The 18,998-nt window shown below is 38.7% G+C and overlaps 1 long non-coding RNA gene across 3 annotated transcripts; it reads left to right on the top strand.

The window, feature by feature from the left end:
* The first annotated feature begins 5,615 nt into the window (after positions 1-5,615).
* LOC114037660 lies at positions 5,616-13,876 on the top strand. Of its 3 annotated transcripts, none has more exons than XR_003568478.1 (5): positions 5,616-5,682; positions 10,125-10,187; positions 10,652-10,678; positions 13,024-13,223; positions 13,675-13,876. It is a non-coding gene; the product is annotated as an uncharacterized LOC114037660 (long non-coding RNA). The 3 variants fall into 3 exon arrangements; XR_003568477.1 differs by having other exon boundaries at positions 5,617-5,682; positions 13,024-13,229; XR_003568479.1 differs by lacking the exon at positions 5,616-5,682 and adding an exon at positions 8,725-8,764 and having other exon boundaries at positions 13,024-13,229.
* The last annotated feature ends 5,122 nt before the right edge of the window (positions 13,877-18,998 follow it).

Genomic DNA, 18,998 nt, shown 5'->3' with positions numbered 1-18,998 from the left:
CTATCCATTTGGAAATGAGTCTAGTTATCAGAGCAGGATGTGATGACTGAAGGTGTCTGAGGACATCACCCAGCCAGAAAGGTGCTGACCCCCACGGGTGGGCCATGTTCTTCACTTAGGTATCCAGGAAACCAGAACTTATCAGGGAGCTCCATAAAGAGAGGAACAACTTGCCTTTTCCATTACTCCTGGACTAATTAAATCCTAGTTTGGTTGTCTTTTAGGGAAAATCTAGCCTAACCCACATGGTGGGGTAGAGAGAGGGATGAACCCTGATAGATGTTGTTTTATCATGCCAGCCAACCAGGATTAATTGGCTTTAAGAAGCTGGTATTTACTAAGATTTTATATTAAGAAAGATTGGTACAAAACATTCTTCCTAGAGTCCCCATTGGACTCTCCTTCTCTGCTATACCTCTGCTATACCTGCTATGTCTAATTCTTTCAACCAATCCCCATGCCGGTCAACATCTGAGTTAATCCAATGAATGGAAGCACTTAGTTCCTTGCCCTTCAGTATCTAATCCACACTTTTTCATCTTCACAAGAAAAACATGGGACACTTTGTCAATAACTTTCCTTAAAATCTGGGCAAGCTTATATTCACAGTGTTCTCCTCATCTACTAATTTAGCAATCCTCTCCAAAAGGGAAAGAAGGTTAGTGTGGCAGGACCTGATTATGAAGCCATGCTGGCTCTTTCCAAATGTTCTCCAACCATGTCTTTCTGCAATTTCCCCAGGAAAGAAAATCAAGTGACCCTGGATAGGTCATTTAACCCTGATTGCCTCCCAGAAAAGTCAATAATGGTTTTAAATTAAATTTTATTTTTCTTTCAGTCAGCAAAAGTCCATCTTCTCTTCATCCCACCCCCTACCTCCTCCAAATGATGAAAAAATATTAAAACCTAAAACTCCTGTTATAAATAGAAAAAATAAAGCAAAATAAATCTCTATTGTGGTCATGTAAAAATGTTTCCTCATGCACCTTGAGTCCCTCCCCTCATCAAGAACTGGGCAGAATGCCCGACCATTAGCTCTTTGGAATCATGAGTGGTCATTATGATGACCAGAGTTCTCTTTTTTGGAATTTTTAAATTTAATTTAATTTTGACATTTAAATTTTTTTTCAATTCCAAATTCTTTCCCTCCTATGACCCCTCCCTCACAAATTGAGAAGGTAAAGTTATAAATGCAAAGTCATTCAAAACATATTTCCATATTAGCCATCCTGGGAGAAAAACAAACAAACAAAAAAATAAGATAAAGTGAAAAAATGATGCTTCACTCTGTACTTCTCCAGGTCATTTGACAGATGAGGAATTGAGCCAAACAGGGTTAAGTGACTTGCCCAGTGTCACACAGCAAGTTAACTGTCTGAGGACAGATTTAAATCATCAAGATGAGACTCCTTGACTACAGACCCAGTAGTCTATCCACCACACCACCTACAGCTTTCCTGTAGATGTGTGATACAAGTTGTCAAAGATACACCCAGAGAAAACCACAACTCCCTACTCTTCATTCTGATAGAGGCTTCTTTCCTCATTAATTCTCTCCTACCTGGTTTAACAGCAACCTAGTGGGGGTGCTCTGGATTTTTTTCAAAAACTGAGAAAATTCCCTCCAATTGGCTCAGTCCCTACTCTGGAATAAAATTTCTACTATGTACTAGATTCCTTTTCATCAAACAACAATCTGATACAATTAGTCACTTCACTGCTAGTGACAAAGCAATTTATCAACAGTACCAAGAAGAAAGAAAAGAGAATAAACAATTAAATAAAATGCAAAATGCTGCCATTGAACCAGAAGTCAGTCACCTCTGGGCTCTGCAAAACCAGGGGAGAAAGGAGCTTCTTGCTGGACTTGCTCTCTCTGTCGCCCCCTTCTGGTTCTGCCTGTCTCACCTCAGTCAGCTCCTCTATCACAGAACTGCCTTCTCCTTGTTTATCTGCTTCTATCTTGCCTCTCTGCCTCCTCATATGGTGCCTTAAAATTTAGGAACAAGCCCCTTCCTCAAGGTCACTCAAATCCCCAAACAAACTGAGCTCCCCTCGGATTATCCGCTAGCAATTTCAGTTCTCCTCATATTTCTGGTTAAAAGACTTATTCTCTTCAGACTGTCAGTGAACTCTCTCTATGAAACTATTGAAGATCAAGCATCAGTACCTAAACTCCCTGTGATCCAGAACCTCAGGAAATTGAGCCAGCGCTTACAGGAAAATAAGAGTCGCCATAGACTCTTATCTGATTAACTAAGAATTCTCTCTTTGCTGGTATCAGTCACTTCTCATGGATATAGATTTTGGGTGATGAAGATCATCCTGATCTTCACTGGGGATGAAAATCAACAGGAAAAGGATTTGGAAACATCCAGATTCTAGTCAGGTGTCGATTCCATAGGAAGCCGATGGGTCACCTATTGAGAGCTGAAGATTCTTTGTGGAGTTTTTCATAAGCAAATGAAAGAACATCCTTAAGATAGCAGAGGGTTGGCATTTTGAAACAGCATGGCATTTTTCAATAGGGAAGAAGAACTTTTTAATTCATTATAAATATTACGGCATTTTCAAGTCCACCAGTTTTTCCGATCGCCTCCTATTCGTACGGTGTTTGATGTGAGATAACAAGATGTCTTTTACAGTATTCTTTTTGTTTCTAATATTTGTTGTTCCTGGTTCTTATCATCACACATTTTCCACAAAGTTCCTATCTTGGTGAACTTAAGTCAGACTCAGAATTAGAGAAGCATTCTAAGGAGATATAAAAATACAATAATTGTCCTGTGTTGAATGACTGGTTACAAGTCTATAAATTGTTTCTTTTTGACCCGAGAATTTTCTTACCCAAGTAATTCTCAATGAAGATGTCACTTTCATAATTCAGGAGTCTTTTATACATGAAATTTGTAATTCATGGAAGAAGGTTTTTGAGCTTTTAATGCAAAGTGGAATCCTAGTGAACTTCACAAGGAAAATGCTTTGTATTTCCTTTATCAGGGATTATTGATTATTAGTTGACTCCTCATGTGCATTCTCATTTCCTCCAACAGGAAACACTAACTCGCCTTTTAAAAATTGATTTATTCAGATAATCAATCAAGACTCCATTTCATTTATTGTTTTGGTAAAAAATCACCAAAATCAAATTTGAAAAAGTTGATTTGTCTGTAGCCAGGATATGAAATGCTAAATACATCAAAAATATTTTTAAAAAATATTTATTTCAATTACCCAAGATTTTTACTTGAAATAATTTCTCTCACAAATTATTTGATTATGTTTGGGGAATTATATGTGTAGATGGGGCCTGCAATTATATCCCTAAATTCCTTCCTTTTCCAGGTTTTTTTCCCTATTTATTTCATTTAAGGAATCAGAAAAAACTTCATCAGCAGAATTATGTCTAATCTGAACCTTCAAGAAAGATAAAGATCCTTTGAATTGAAGGAAATGGGCATCTATCATTGCATTAAAGGCAAACAGGACAAGGTGTGCAAATATATGGAGGTGGGAGATGGTATGTTGAGCTTGGGAAATGGTATTAAGTCCAGTTTGGGCCTGTTTGGAAGGGAGTAACACAAAAAGAATAAAGGCAGGAAAAATTGTAAGATTGTGGGAGACAATGGAATTTGTATTTTAATCAGGAAGCAAGAAGGAGTGAGTTAAGTTTTTCCAACAGGAGGTGACATTGTTGCTTTCAGGGAAAAAAAAAACTTATGAAGGTCATTTTTGGAAGTTATGTGATGACTATGCTAAAGAGAAAATAAAAACAAAGAAAGAGCTTAGGAAGCTATTACAATAATTTCGGTGAAGGTGATGCAAGATTGAGCTAAAGTGTTGGCTAAGTGAATTGAAAAGAGGAATGGATACCAGAGATGCTGTGAAAGTTGATACCACAACGTTTCATGATTGGTTAGATATGGGGGTGAGGAAGAGGGCAGAGGAAAGAGTTACTCCAAGGGTATGAATATAGGTGACTAGGCAGATGGTGGTGCCACCAGTGAAAATAGGAAAGTTTGGACGAGGGACGGGCTGAAGGTAGAAAATGATAAGTACAGTTTTGAATGCTTCAGATTCTATCCACCTCCGGCACATCCATTGAGGATTCCAAGAAGGCATCAATAACATATAGCTTGAATTTTCGAGAGAGGTGAAGATTGAGTGTAGAGATCTGGAAGTCACCTACAAAGACGTGATAATTGAAACTGAGAGAGGTTGTAGAGAGAAGAGAAAGGGATGACAAGACCCAGAATTGGGGTCTTGTCGCATGTGAAGATAATAATGCAGCAAAAGAGGCAGGCTAAAATGCAAATTCCATTGTCTTTCACCATGTTATTCCACAGTAATTTTTCCTGCCTTTTTTTCTCTTGCATTACTCTTTTCAAGCACACCATGTTCCAACCAAACTGGACTGAATAGCCTGTAGCATGTCCCAAACTCAACAGTACATATCCCCTCCACACATTTGCATACTCTGTCCTGCTTGCCTTTAATGCAGTAATAAATAGATCCTTTTTGCCTCCACATTAAGGGAGCTTTACCTTTCTTGAAGGCTCAGGTCAGATGTTCTATTACTGATGAATCTTTTCTTCTGATCCCTCCAATTATTAGTATTCTCTCCCTCTTCAGATTTTTCGTTAGGTTTATCCACTTTTGTGTGTTGTACACTCCTCCCTCTTCCAACCAGTGACTGTAAGTTAATTGAGAGCAGAGATAATTTTGTTTTATGTTGCTGGCCTATAGTCACTTAAAATTCTTTTAAAAAAATTTTCTTACTTTCTAGTGCACTATGGACATGAGGGACTTCTTCTGTGGAAATTCCCTACACTGATGTGGATCCCAGTCTTGATTGAATGGTATAGTAATTGGGAGTTTTCTAGTGTGCTAAGAGGTTAAGTGACTTCCCTCCATGTACTCAGCCAGGATGGGCTAGAAGCAGACTCTGAACCCCAATCTTAGGCTGTACTTCCTTTCAGCTTTGCACATTGCTTGTTGTTGGTGGTGGTGGTGGTCTTTCACTCTTGAAGAGGACCAATGACATTATGAGGGTTCACACTTGTGTGTGAACTGGATATAAGAGGGGCAGAGCTGCCCAAAGTTGTCAGCCTCACTCTGGCCGGTACATTGCAGATATTTAATAAGTGTTATGATTAATGAATCACAGAATCACAGATTGGTGGAGATCCAAAGGGGCACCTGGACTAAGTCAAATCTGAAGAAGTCTACCTTCTACAACACATCTGTAGGTAGCATGCCATAGCAGATAGAGTGCTACAGTTGGAGTTGGAAGATCTGGGTTCAAATTCTGCCTCAGACACTTATAAACTGCATTTAAAGAACTTACATCCCAATTATGAGTCATCACATCCTTTACACATCTGTCTTTCAGACTGACACAAGGATTAAGCATTTGGTATTTTAGTTTTCAACTTGGAGGCTTCAATTCTACAGTCTGTTGTGAAATTTGCTTTGTTAAATGACTTCTTGGCATGAGTGGGTACTGAAAATGGGCACAGAATCAATATTCGTTCACAGTGATGACAATTCAAGGCCACTATTGACATTATTTACAACCATAAAATTATCATATCATTAATGGCAGAGTTTAAATAGCTCTGAGATACCCTGAAGCCCATTCTTTCTTGAAAAAGGATCTATTCTTCCAGTCTTCTGTCTTAGGTAATATTTTCTGTATATTAAATAATTTTTTATTCTAACCTATCATGGTATGGGCATCTTATCTATGAAACATGCATGTGAGGAATAAAATGAAACATGTGTAAGATTATAATGGTTTATAGAGAAATAGGTACTATTTTAATATTGAACATATAAATATTGGGTTTGGGGAAAGGGAGATGTGATAGAATTATAGATCTAGAACTGGAAAAAAAACCTCAGAAGCCATCTAGACTAAGCAAGTCATTTTCCAGATGAGGAAACTGAGGCTCGGGCAGCTTAAGGAACTTGCCTGAAGTCTCATGCTTGGTAAGATATTGGAGAACTTGAGATGGCCCATTTTTTTTTACAGGGGGAAACATGGATTCTATAAATTTTAAGGTACTAAGAGGCCCATTAAGGTCATGAAAATAACTGAGTACAAATCCCCTAAAAATATAACTGGTAAAAAAAAAATTGGAGTAACTGGACAATCTGGCATACTTTGTCCACTTGAGTCTTTGCTACTCTCCTCATTCTGAAGATCAACTCAGCTCTTGGTTTTCTCTTTTAATGTCATGTCACCACACCCCTTTATGGTCCTCTCTCTTCTTTCCCAATGCAGGAATTTTGGAAGTCTTCTCCTGAAAAAGGCTTGTTGTCCCATTGAAGGAGGGTCACCTGCTTAACTTACTCCCCTCCTCTGCTGCCCAGATGCTCCTCTCTTCTAGCTTTCCTTCCTCTGATTTGTTCTGCCTCTGCTTTCTCCTTTGCTACTCTTCTTTTCCCAGCAAACATACCTTTGTTTTTGTTTGCTTGGACTCTTTTCTTTGACTGTCTCTCAAGTCTTCTCCTCAAGCATATCAAATATTACTACATTTAGCAAGCAGCAAATTAAATATCCTTATCAAATTGTAGAGTGTTACTGTCCCCAACTGATATTTTTTAAAAATTCAATTAACTCACAGTTTTTTTTGATTATTTGGTGCCGTGTGTTTGATAGGAGTAAGTAACTACAAAGATTGAGTGACAATATGATGTAAAGGAAAGAAATCAGCTATAATGTCATGAAATTCTATTATCCCAGTTGGTAGAGCACTGGGCTTGGAATCAAGAAGACTCATCTACATGGCTTTAAATCTGGCCTGAGACACTTGCTAGCTCTGTGACCCTGGGCAAGTCATTTAACCTTGTTTGACTCAGTTCCTCATCTTTAAAATGAGTTGGAGAAGGAAATGGAGCTAAATGCTCCAATAATGCCACAAAAAATCCCAAATGGGGTCACTAAGAGTCAGACATGATCAAAACAAATCAACAGCAGAGTAGGAAGGAACCACATTGGAGTGTCTAGAGTGATTTATAATGGAACAGAATATTCTCAACAATATACTCTACAAATAGTCATCCAGGCTTTGAATGATATCTAGTGGTGGTAGTGACAAAGGGGAATGGGGCTCACTACCTACCATGGCAGACCATTCTTCTTTTGGATAGCTCTAATTGTTAGGATAGTTTTCTTTCCATTAAACCTAAAGCTTCCTCTTTGCCATTTCTAGCCACGAGAGCTTGTTCTTTCTCCTGAGCTCCAGTTACACATCACCATGTAATGAGCTATTGGACATTTGGAAGTGGCTGCTCTATGGTCAACTCAGACTCTCCAGGACTAAAATAGAAGTCATTACCTTCCCTCCCCATCCCAACCCCGCACCTATTCTGAACTTACCTATTTCTGTTAGAGTTGGGGAGAAGGTCAGGGGGAGGGAAAGAAATGAGAATTTATTATGTACCTGCTGTGAATCAGTATCTGTGCTGTGCTCTTTATAAATGTTATCCCAATCGAGCCCCATCTACCTAGTTACCCCAATGTAAGAATTCATCCTCACCCATAACTCCTCCCTCTCCCCAAATGTCTAATTACTTACCAGATGTGGATGACTCTGGGTCTGCCACATCTCTCACATTCACGCCCTTTTAGAGGAGGTCAGGCCTTCATCACCTGTCACCTGAATAACTACAATAGCATTCTCATTGGTTTCCCAGCCTTGAGTCCTTTCTCCAATCCATCCTCACTACAGCTGACAATAGGATATTCCTCAGGCACAGCTCTGCCCAGGTCACTCTTCTGGTCCTTAAATTCCAGGGCTCTAGGACAAGATATGACCCCTCTGTTTCAAAACTAGCTCAGTCCTTAATGTCTAGGCCTTTTATACGCTACTTACTGTCATGTAGAAATACAGTCCAGCCAAACTGGCCTTCTTTTTGCTGTTTTTTTACACAAGATCCTCCCTCCATCTCTCTTCTCCATGGCTTTGCACAGGCTGGCCCCCAAGACTGGAATATATTTCCTCTTCATCTCTTCTGCTTAGAATCTCTCACTTTTCTTCTTCAAAGCTCATCATCAGTCACATCTCCCACCTGGGGCTTCTCCTCATCCCCCAAGTCCTATTGCCTCCCCCACAAAGAAAATGCCTTTTATTTCTTTTTTTATATAGTTCGTCTAAAGTTAATCTATAATTTATAGTTTGAATGTAGTTTTTATGTCACTTGGAACATGTGTGAATATGCTATTGATAGAATGTAAACTCCTTGAGGGCAAAGACTCTTCAGTTCATGTCTTTGTCGCGCTTACCACCAGCACTATGCCTTGCCCTTAGTGAGTGCTTGAGAAATACTTGGTTGCTTTATTGACTGACAGGGTCAGAAAAGCCCTATTTGAGTCCAGATTCAGCCATTTCCTGTCAGGAGGTCTTCCCTATGTTGCAATTCCCATATCCCTAAATCCTGGGTAATAATATTTGTCCTTATTCCCTGTTGTGAATATCAAATAATGCTTAATAGCCAGTATTTTTATTGCATTTTAAAATTTGCAAAACTCTCTAGAAATATCTCATTTCATCCTGATAACAGCCCTAGGAAGGAGGTGCAATTTATTATCCTAATATCACAGATGGGGAAACTGAGGGAGGCAGAGGTTAATTGATTTGCCTAGAATCACACACCTAATGAATTTCAAGGAACACAGATTTTCTTGACTGCAGGTTCAACTGTCTCTCCACTGTGCCATCTAGCCGTCTCAGTGAATGTCAGAAGTATTTTTAAAAATGTAAGTTCCTTTGTAAATGTGAGCTGTTGGAATGGTACTACAAGTCTGAAGTCCTCACCTAGAGATAAGTGAAATATTTGTTTCTCTGGAACTCAGTTTCCTCATCTGTAAAATACATTGTAGCATTTACCTTCTAAGGTTGAAATGTAAGGATGAAAGGAGATAATTCATATAAAGGACCTTGATAACTTCATAGCACTAGATACACGTGAAGTGCAGAAACAAGGAAGGATGAATGAAGAGCTGGTCTCAGAGCCAGAAATTCTGATCCCTCTCACTCACCCTGGCTCTGTGACCCTGGGAAATCACTTCACCTCTTAGGATCCCAGGTAACTTTCTAGGACTCTGAGTTGCAGAGAAGGTGCATTGGTGGAATTTCTTCCTCTGAAGGACTCTATCTCAGGGAGATCTTGAAGTTAAGATCCTTTTTCTTTCCCCTATATACGTGAGCTGTTATTGTTACCTAAGGTTTCTGAGCACAGAATTCATGGGAGACAGAAAAATATTCCTGAGTCATAATGGAACAACCCAGTCAATCTGGATACCTTAGTGTTTCCTGAGTTCCTTCTCTTCAATTTTAGGTGATTAGGGATGATTGATATGGACAACGTAAAAACTGAGGGTCATTAAACAGAATTAAAATGTTTCTGTCTCTTCCTTCTTCTTCCTCACCTCCTTGATATCTCCTTCCCTTTCTCATTTCCTCCTTTCTTTCCCTCCTTTCTTTCTTTTTTAACTTCCTTCTTTCCTTCCTTTCTTCCTTCTTACTTTTCTTCTTTCCTTCTTTCCTTCTTTCTTTCTTTCCTTCCTTCTTTCCTTCCTTCCATTTTCTCTCTCTCTCGGCTATTAAGGAAATTTATTTTATATGACTACATATTTGTGATGGCCTTTGTTTCCTTACCTTCCAAAGTGAGGGGAGGAGGGGGAGGGAGAGGATTTGGAACTGAAAATAAAATGAAATTGAATTTTTAAATATGTTGTCTCTCAAACCTCAGGAAACACATGTGTGTGTGTGGAGGGGGGGTGTAATTAGAAGGTGAGAGAGAAAGAGAGAGACAGAAATTGCATGCTGTGTGCAATAAGGTTCTTCATTTGGTGTCCTGTAACCAAATTCTGGCTCTGACCATCTCTAGCTATATAGATACAAGCCACTTGAGACTCATTTCTCTTATCTGTAAAAAGAAAACAATAATATTTGCTCATCAGTTCTTGGAATGAAAACACTTTAAAACTCAACAGCACCAAAGAAATGGAAGTTAATTTATTTACCTAAGTTTCTTCTTCATTGGAAAGACAAATATGACATAAAAAAGAAAAGAGACTAAAGACATCAGTGACTTCTCTCCTCTCCATTCCACAGGAGCCTACAAACATGAAGCTCTTCCTTGTAACTTTCCTAATGGCTTTCCTGGCTGTCCAGGCTGTAAGTACTCGGGGAAATGGAGAACGGACTGGTGTTGGGAGCCCTCTTTCCAACAACGGTCTTTTAGCATCTGGAGACTTGGCTTTATATTTGCATTCCCATGTCTCAGGATTAGTACATTTTAATTTCTTGTTTTGTTTTCTTTTGTTTTTACTATTTATATTGGTCTCTGAAGAATCCAGAAAAATTCCTTGTGGCTGTAGCCTCAGCTAACCAACTCTTCATTTTATAGTCATAGCTTTTTCCTGCCCTTAAAGAGCCTGGATCTACATTTCCCCAAAATAAAATGGAGATAATCAATGTTTATCTAGCTATTTGAGACAAAATTCTGCTCTTCCCTCAGTGTAGGGGTAACTCCTTCCATAACTCAGAGAGTTAACTCAATTCACTGCTTGGGTGTGGGGTATTTTTTTTTCAAATACATGTCATGTAACTGAGTCTGTTGATCTTTTTCTTTTCCAAAGAAAAGAGCTGATGGCTCATCTGAAGAGGTAAGACATTTCCAAATAAATACAAAGTAATTTAATATTCAATAATGTGTATCCCTAGAAATATTTTTCTTTACGTGAACAGAAATATAATCAGTGTCATCATCATAATGTAAAATTATAATTTAGTGTGTTTAGCATGTAATGTATAAATAATACTAACATATTGTCATTAGTATATTGCTTTCTCTTTATCTTTAATCTTTTCCCCCCAAAATATCTAATCACTCAGCATTCCTGAACAAATGATGGTTTAAATGAAACAGAAATAGATGCTTGTGCCGTTTGATAAGTGTGAGGCATTCATTAAACTAAGGCTTTCCAAGCAGTGCATACACAATCTCTGTAAACATTTAGTTTCTGGATTCATTCATTGGGATAGAATTGCTGCATTACAATAACCATGTTAAAGCAAGTGAAATGTGGTTGTTGGTCGTTTCTTTTTTGTTGTTGTTGTTGTTGTTTTTGGTGAGGTGGTTGGAATTAAGTGGCTTGCCCAGAGTCACACAGCTAGTAATTGTTATATGTCTGAGGACAGATTTGCACCCAGGTCCTCCTGACTCCAGGGCTGGTGCTCTATCCACTGCACCACCTAGCTGCCCCACAAGTGAAATGTTTACTGGAAGAAATGATGCCCAAATTCAATCTCTTTTCCTTGCTTCCCTAAATTGTATACCACTTTGCCAATGATTCTATAGGATTTCACTAAATCATTCTAAGCCCAAGAGACATCAGAGGTGTTCTCTGGGCTTATGGGATGCTTTTGAGTTCTCTGCTCATTCATGGAGTCCTAAGTGACTCATATTTACATGCCCAGGACCCTAACAAAGGAAGATCTTAACAAATGTTGTCTGAAATGACTTGATTTGGTTTGGTTTGTGTTTTGAAAGTGAGGAGTTGAATTGTCTCCTCAAATTACAGCTACCTAATCTAGTTACTCTACTATCTACTAGCTTCTGGACCCCAAACTGATTTCTGGCCATGTTTTTGTGGCTAAACAGAATTGTGTTAATACACAGGCTTGATGATGCCCATGTCATTAAGCAACAGAAGATTTTTACCACGTCTTCTATAAAACGGCTCAGTCCTCCTTTTCATTGTCTCCTGACTATATATAAGGATTTTGAGTTAAATGTGTTTTCTCAAAGCACTCATAGCTATTAGATAGCTACAGAATGCCAGGGATAACTCATTGGAGCATGAAGAGTTCTGTCCACAAAATAGAATAATTTTATCCTGAAAACGACTCTTTCATTAATTCTTCATGTCACTTAGATGGGTTTTTGTGCAAACGTCCTTCAAAGGTGAGAATAAATTTACTAGATGCTTTAAAACTGATCTTAAATAAGGATTTCAGTTTACATCAGTGAGCATTTCCCTCCCCAGTCACTGTCATCATTCGTTTCCAGTCATCCAGGTTTCAATCTTCTGCTTATTACCTCTGTAACACTGATGAGGTTGCTTCACTTTCCCTATTCTAAGTTTCAGTGAAGATGAACCAGATTTCTAAGGTCCCATCTCACTCAGTCTAGGAATCTCCTGCTGCAGATTCATCTATAAACTTTGTCTCTAAACTCTTTCCTTCAGAGGCCACAGTGTCTCTCTCACAGTATCAGAGATGTAGAGGTGGGAGGACCATTACAATTCATCTCATCTAACCCCTTCTTTCTACAGCTGAGGAAACTGAGGCCCATCAAGATTAAATAACTCAAGTTCACACAGGCAATGGGTATTAGAGGCAGGATTTGAAGCCAGGCTCTTTAATCCTAGAGATGTTTAATTCTTTCCACTATATCATGCATAAGAACAGAGAAGCCAGGAGTTACAGTAGTGACCATGGCCTTTGATTATCTTCTCCCTGTGGAATCAGGGCAAGTCTCTGCTTTTTCTTCTTCATCTGTCTCCCAATGGAGTCAGGGATAGTATATGGTTTGGTTTTTCTTTTTTCATCTGTGAGAAAATACGGAGAAGAGAACTGTCTAAGTTTTTTTTTTAATTGAGAATTATGAAAGGAATAACCAATATTTGGAAATGAGGCTTCTCCAGTTTGTTAAATATATCATATATGATGAATTAGTGAGTGCTCTCCATTTAGTTGATTGAGGGATTTTATGGAAGTATATCAATGAGTGAAAATATATGCATAAGTCAGATCTACTCTAGAACTCAGATAGTTGAGTCAGATGATTCAAATAATCCTGTCATGGATGAGCAGTTGTATAAATCCAGTTACATTTGTATTGTATCTAATTTTTCAATATTATTATGGGTATTAAGAAATTAATAATACTGTAAATGAACCAGAATTTCCCAACCTTATGTCTACTATTTTCTCTTTCTTTTTGAAGGGATATGTTGAAGAATATCTTCAGGGTGATGTGTACCCTGAATATTCTGAAGATGCTGGTTATCCTGAGAATCCTGGATATGGTCCAAATCCTGGAAATTCTGGATATCCTGGGAATCCTGGATATGGTTCAAATCCTGGAAATCCCCCGTATTAAGAAATCCTCAAAATGCACCCCAAGGAGAACCTCAATAAACACAGGTAAAGGTAAGTTGTACTTACCGACAACATAGTAGGTGGATGGTGTGGTAGAAAGAATACCAGATATTGCACTTAAAAAAAAAATCCTCCTGGTTGAACTTCAGATTTGCCTCTCAATAGCTGAATGACTTAGAATAGTCAGAATCTGAATGCCTCTTTTCCTGCAGAAGGTTTTGCTAAGTCCATTCTCCATTGATTTACCAAAGGGATAATATTCCTGAAGTTTAGCTGTGACCATGGTGCTTATTCTATTCCCTGCCCCCTCCCCATAAATTCTAGAAGTTCTCTATTATGCCCAGAATCAAATACAAAATCAAATATAAAAACCTCCATGGAAGTTGTCCCTGAGTAGACGTAACAGCTCATAGCAACAAGAAGAGGAATAGATTACCCCCAAAACAATATCATGGAATAAAATCTAATTAAGGCAACATTTTCTATTTACTTCTAGGTTTGCCTGGAAGACTGATTCAATCCTTCTATGGATCTACAAGTCTACAAATTCATGACTCTCTCCATCTGCCTACTTAGCAGTCTCCATTATTGAGCATGAGATGGTAGCTCCAAGCTTGTTATATTAACACCAATCATTCTCCCAAAGGACTAATGCTCTCCTTTATACTCTCTATATAATAAACTCAGCTCACGGCGTATTGGATGTCTCTTGTCCTTATTTCCATCCTTCAGTTCTGATTCATCATGTAGATGAGAATAACATAAGGAGAAGAAGATGTGAAGCTTCTTGGTCTAAGAAGCAGCAACATAGTCTAGAACTGGGCTTTCAGGATGAAATGACATATCATACATAGGAACCCATATAGATTCAGACACCTATATGCAACATGGCAGAGTGGTAAAAGAACCATTTTGGAGTCAGGGGTACCCATGTTCCAGTGCCCGCTGTGTGACCATAGGCAAGGCCGTTAACCTGTCAGCACTCTAAATAACTATCCAGAATTTTAAGTGACTGAAAATGTTGATCTTCATTGGCAGACACAGAGACAAAATCATGGGTATGCAAAATATAATCTGTGCATAAGCTGGTTCCACTTATAGAATGGAAGTTCTTCGAAGGCAGACACTACTTGATTTTTGTTGGTGACTTTTTTGCCTTTCTTTGTACCTCCAGAGGTTGGCATAGTGCCTGGCACATAGTAGGTGCTTCATAAATGCTAGCTCATTGCCTGACTCCATTCCTAGACCCTAGGAAGCCTGGCCCATTGTAGTTTGCTTAATAAATGAAGACTGGTTGATCGAGTTGAAACTTTATCACACTGACACACTACACATTCAATATGCTCTCTGGGGGGAAAAGAGCACATTGCATGTTTTGTGGAGGTCCATTATGACAAATCTGTTAATTATATTAAATGGTAGTAGTTTTAATCAACAATCCTTTCCTAGAATTTATGGAAGAACACTAACATTTTGATTACTAAGGATTGATCTGAATTATAAATCTGACTGACCAGATGTAGCACAGTCTCAGGGAGAACCTGTGGGAAGCCAGCAGCCCTCCCTTTCAAGTGGTTTTCTGGGCAGATGAACCGTTGTGGCCAAGGAAAGAGTTGGCATTTCCACACAATGTGGGGTTTTACCAGAGAGCAGAAAGCCTCAATATCACCTCTGTACAAAATGCCTTGAGATTTTTATGTCCACCAGCTTCTTCAAAGCATCTACTTATTTCTTATACTATAGGATTTGAGATAATAAGGTAGCAGAAGTAAAAAGTTCTTAGGGCAATATTGATAATTCTTGATGTTTACTGTTCCCAAATAACCCAACCACAGACCAAGTTATTGCAGAAAACCCAAAGAATAACAAATGGTAGTGGAAGCAGATCATAAATAGCCACTGAGAAAAGAGCTGCTATAAATATTATTATGTCTGTAAGTCTTCTCCCGCCTTTTTTATCTCTTTCTGGTCTAGACCGAGCAGTGGATGAAAGAAAATGCACAGTTTTATAGTCCTTGGGGCAGAGTTTCAAATAGTTCTCCAGAATGGTGGGATCAATTCATAATTCCACCAACAGCACATTAATATACCTATTTTTCCATACACAATCCAGCATTTGTCATTTTTCTTTATTTTGGGGTTAACCAATCTGATAGGCAAGCAGTGATACCTCAAAGTTCTTTTGATTTGCATGTTTCTAATCAATAGTGATTTAGAGCATTTTATATGAATATTGATAGCTTTAATTTCTTCTTCTGAAAACTGACTGTTCATATCCTTTGATCATTTATCATTTAGGGAATGGCTGTTATTCTTATAAATTTCACTCAGTTCCCTACATATTTGAGAATGAGGCCTTTACCAAAGAAAATTAGTGTAAAAATTTTTTCCTAGTTTTTTAAAACTGGTGAGGTTCCACCAGTTGTGGAGACATAGTTTAAAAATCATAGGACTCCTTGAAAATCATGCCTTTGTTTTGGAAAAAGAAAAGTATAAACATTATATTTCGAGAAATCATGGGTGAAAATTACACAAATCTATTAGAACCAGAGGGCAAAGTGAAGAATCCGCTGATCACCTCCTGAAAGAAACCCCATGGAACTGTGCCCAAAGGGCTATAAAAATGTGCATACCCTTTGACTCAGCAACAGCACTTTTAGGGCTGTATCCCAAAGAGATCATAAAAATGGGAAAAGGACCCTCAAAAAATATTTAAAGCAGCTCCTTTTGTGGTGACCAAGAATTGGAAATTGAGACAATGCCCATCAATTGGGGAATGGCTGAACAAGTTGTGGTATATGAATGTAATGGAATACTATTTTTCCATAAGAAATAATGAGCAGGCAGACTTCAGAAAAATGTGGAAAGACTTACATGTACTGATGCTGAGTGAAGTGAGCAGAAATACAAGAACATTTTAACAGCCACATTGTGTGATGACTAACTTTGATAGACTTAGCTCTTCTCAGCAATGCAAGGATGTAAGACAATTCCAAAGGACTCATGATGGAAAATGCTATCCACATCAAGAGAAAAAACTATGTAGTCTGAATGCGGACCAAAGTATACTATTTGCTCTCTTTTTTCACTTTATTTCTTCTTTCTTGTGGTTCTTCCCATTGGTTTTCATTCTTCTTTACAACATGGCTAATGTGAAAACATATTTAATATGAATGTATATGTAGATCCTCTATCAAATTGCCCACCAACTTGGGGAGGGGGGAAGAAATGGAGGGGGAGAAAATTTAGAACTCAAAATCTTATGGAAATGAATTTTGAAAACTAAAAATAAATTAATTAATTTAAAAAAAAAAACAGAGGATGTAGGGGTGGTTCTATTCCGCAGGTTTTAAGTACAGAAAGAAAAAAGAGGATAAAAGCCTTACACTGTTATAGAAATAAGGAAGAAAGAGGTAGAAGTTGCTATTTCCTATAACTGGGGTGCATGAGCAGAGGAAACAAATTTGGAGGAATGGGTGGGGAGGCAGGCTTCACAGGAAGCTCACTTTTACCTGAAACAGGTAAAGGATGGTTAAATACACAAATAGTTTGGTATAAATATACACAAGGGCATGGGAAGGAAAAGGAAGGAATAGAAATCAGAATGAAGACAAAGAACAGGTTTAGAGGTCTTAAGGTATAGGGTTATGCTGAGATAAAGGGTTATGATGAGATAAACAAGGGAGGAAAAGTGAGTGTGTAGGGAGTTGTTCAGTTGTCATTGAGTCATGTTCAACTCCTTGGACAAGACCTCTTCCATTTTCTGCACCCTAGGGCCTTCTCTAGGACAAGCAAGCCTTCCTTGCCTCCTGACCAGGCTTCCATATTGCTTCCTGGTACTACCTGTTGTGAGTTGTGACTCCTGGGGTCTCACAGGACACAGCATCTCTGTCTACTAGGAGGCTCACTCTCAAGGAACAACCTAGAATTCTCTAATCTAGTTCCTCCTGTAAGTAATCTTTTTCAATCACAGATACTCAGCCTAAACCCAGAGCTAATGGTTAGCATATTTCCATTCCCTTAACAGGTCCCATCCCAGTGACTCTGCAGCCTTTTGCGCCTGAGGTTTAAACCACTCACCATCATTAAGTTTCTTCTTCTTTACCCCTATCGACCTCACCCCTTGTTCCCTGTTGTCTCACTCCAGGACAATGTCTCTCTTCTCCTTCTAATATGCCCTTTGGCATGCCTGCCCCATAATTAACAATTCCTTCTTATCCTCCATATTGTTTACTCACTCCTTCCATCTCACTCCGTCCTCATTGGGACACGGCTCCCTGCTGGCACTGTAGCTTCCACAGTTACCATCACCACCCTTTCTAGCGCTAGTTACATTCATACCCTGACTCATTATGGGTCATGTTGAAGAGTCATGGAATATTCCTCTCCCACCATTGTTACTTCCAGACTCTCTCTGTACAATCTTCACTGAGCAACCTCTCCTCCAATGAGGTTCAAACTCCAATTTGTCACATAAAATGACCTTTGAGGGTATTTTTGCCAACTCCCCAGATATTCTCCTTCCTTCCTAAAATTATTTCATTGCATGGATTAAAGTATTTCTTCCCTACTCCCATAATAGGAGGATTTGACATACATATTGATACACTTTCAAGTTTCCTAACTGCCCCAATTCCTCAATCCATTCATTGCCCATGACCTGATCTCCTGCTCCATTTCAGCATACAGAAATGGTGACATCCTCGACTCTGTAATCACCCAGCAGCCTTCCACTTCCTTGTTCAAGAACTCTGAACTCGTTTATCTCATCATAACCCTTTACCTCAGCATAACCCTATGCCTTAAAACCACTAAACCTGTTCTTTGTCTTCATTCTGATTTCTCTTCCTTCCTTTTCTTTCCCATGCCTTCATCCCAGCACTGCCTACACTTTCCTCTTTTCTCAACTCCCTTAGTGAACTAAGTCAACTCTGTATTATTTTCTATGCTCACATCACTTGTCCCCTTGTCCTATCACTAATCACACTTTACCAGATGCCAAGCCTAGATTACTCCTGCCTGCTACTTCTTCCTTTTGCATTGAGCTGAACAGAGCAGAAGGAAGTTCAAAGATTTATTCTAACTAGGCTCGTTATAAACTTATCTTACCTAATTTCAACTGGATCCTCACTGCATCAAAACATATTATTCCCTGTCTAATAAATTCACTATCCCGATCTCTACAGTAGCCATTCCAAAGCTTCTCCTTTCTTCTCAAGCTTCCCATGACATCCACTCACCACCCTCTCTCACTTGAAGGTTTTTACTCAAAAAAACTTGGGACCATTTGCCAAGAGTTCCCTAATCTTTTCTCCCAATTGTGATACCGCAGGCATCCGTCATCTTTGTCCCTGGAAGCTCCTAGGCTTGCACCTGTTATATCAGTGACTCCTCCCTTGCTCCCTACCCCCTGCAGTGCATTTTCTACTTAGATAAAAGGAGTTTTGGCTATTGCAGAAGTGCAACTCTTAGATAGTACATCAAAGTCACTTCAAATTCTCCTTGTTCTCCATTTTTGCTGGAAGAGAGATACTTGATCCTTGGACTTTTTTTTTTGCAAGTAGTTCCCATAGCAGCTTCTATTAAAAAGTACACATTATATATAAATGTCTTTTATATATGCATATGTATACAGAATACACGAAAAGAGAATTGATTGGCATTTACTTTTTTTCCACTTTTTTGATACTACAGAAAGTGTTGCTATAAATATACTGGTGCATATGGGACTTTCTTTTGTTTCTTTCACTTCCTTGGGGAATATATCTAGTGTTGCCATTCTCTCCCAACTCTTCTTCCCCCTATGTTTTTAAATAAATC

The sequence above is a fragment of the Vombatus ursinus genome, unplaced genomic scaffold, assembly GCF_900497805.2.
Source record: "Vombatus ursinus unplaced genomic scaffold, bare-nosed wombat genome assembly UNPS02010461.1, whole genome shotgun sequence".
Lineage (NCBI taxonomy): Eukaryota > Metazoa > Chordata > Mammalia > Diprotodontia > Vombatidae > Vombatus > Vombatus ursinus.
This window is presented reverse-complemented; position numbering and strand designations above follow the sequence as displayed.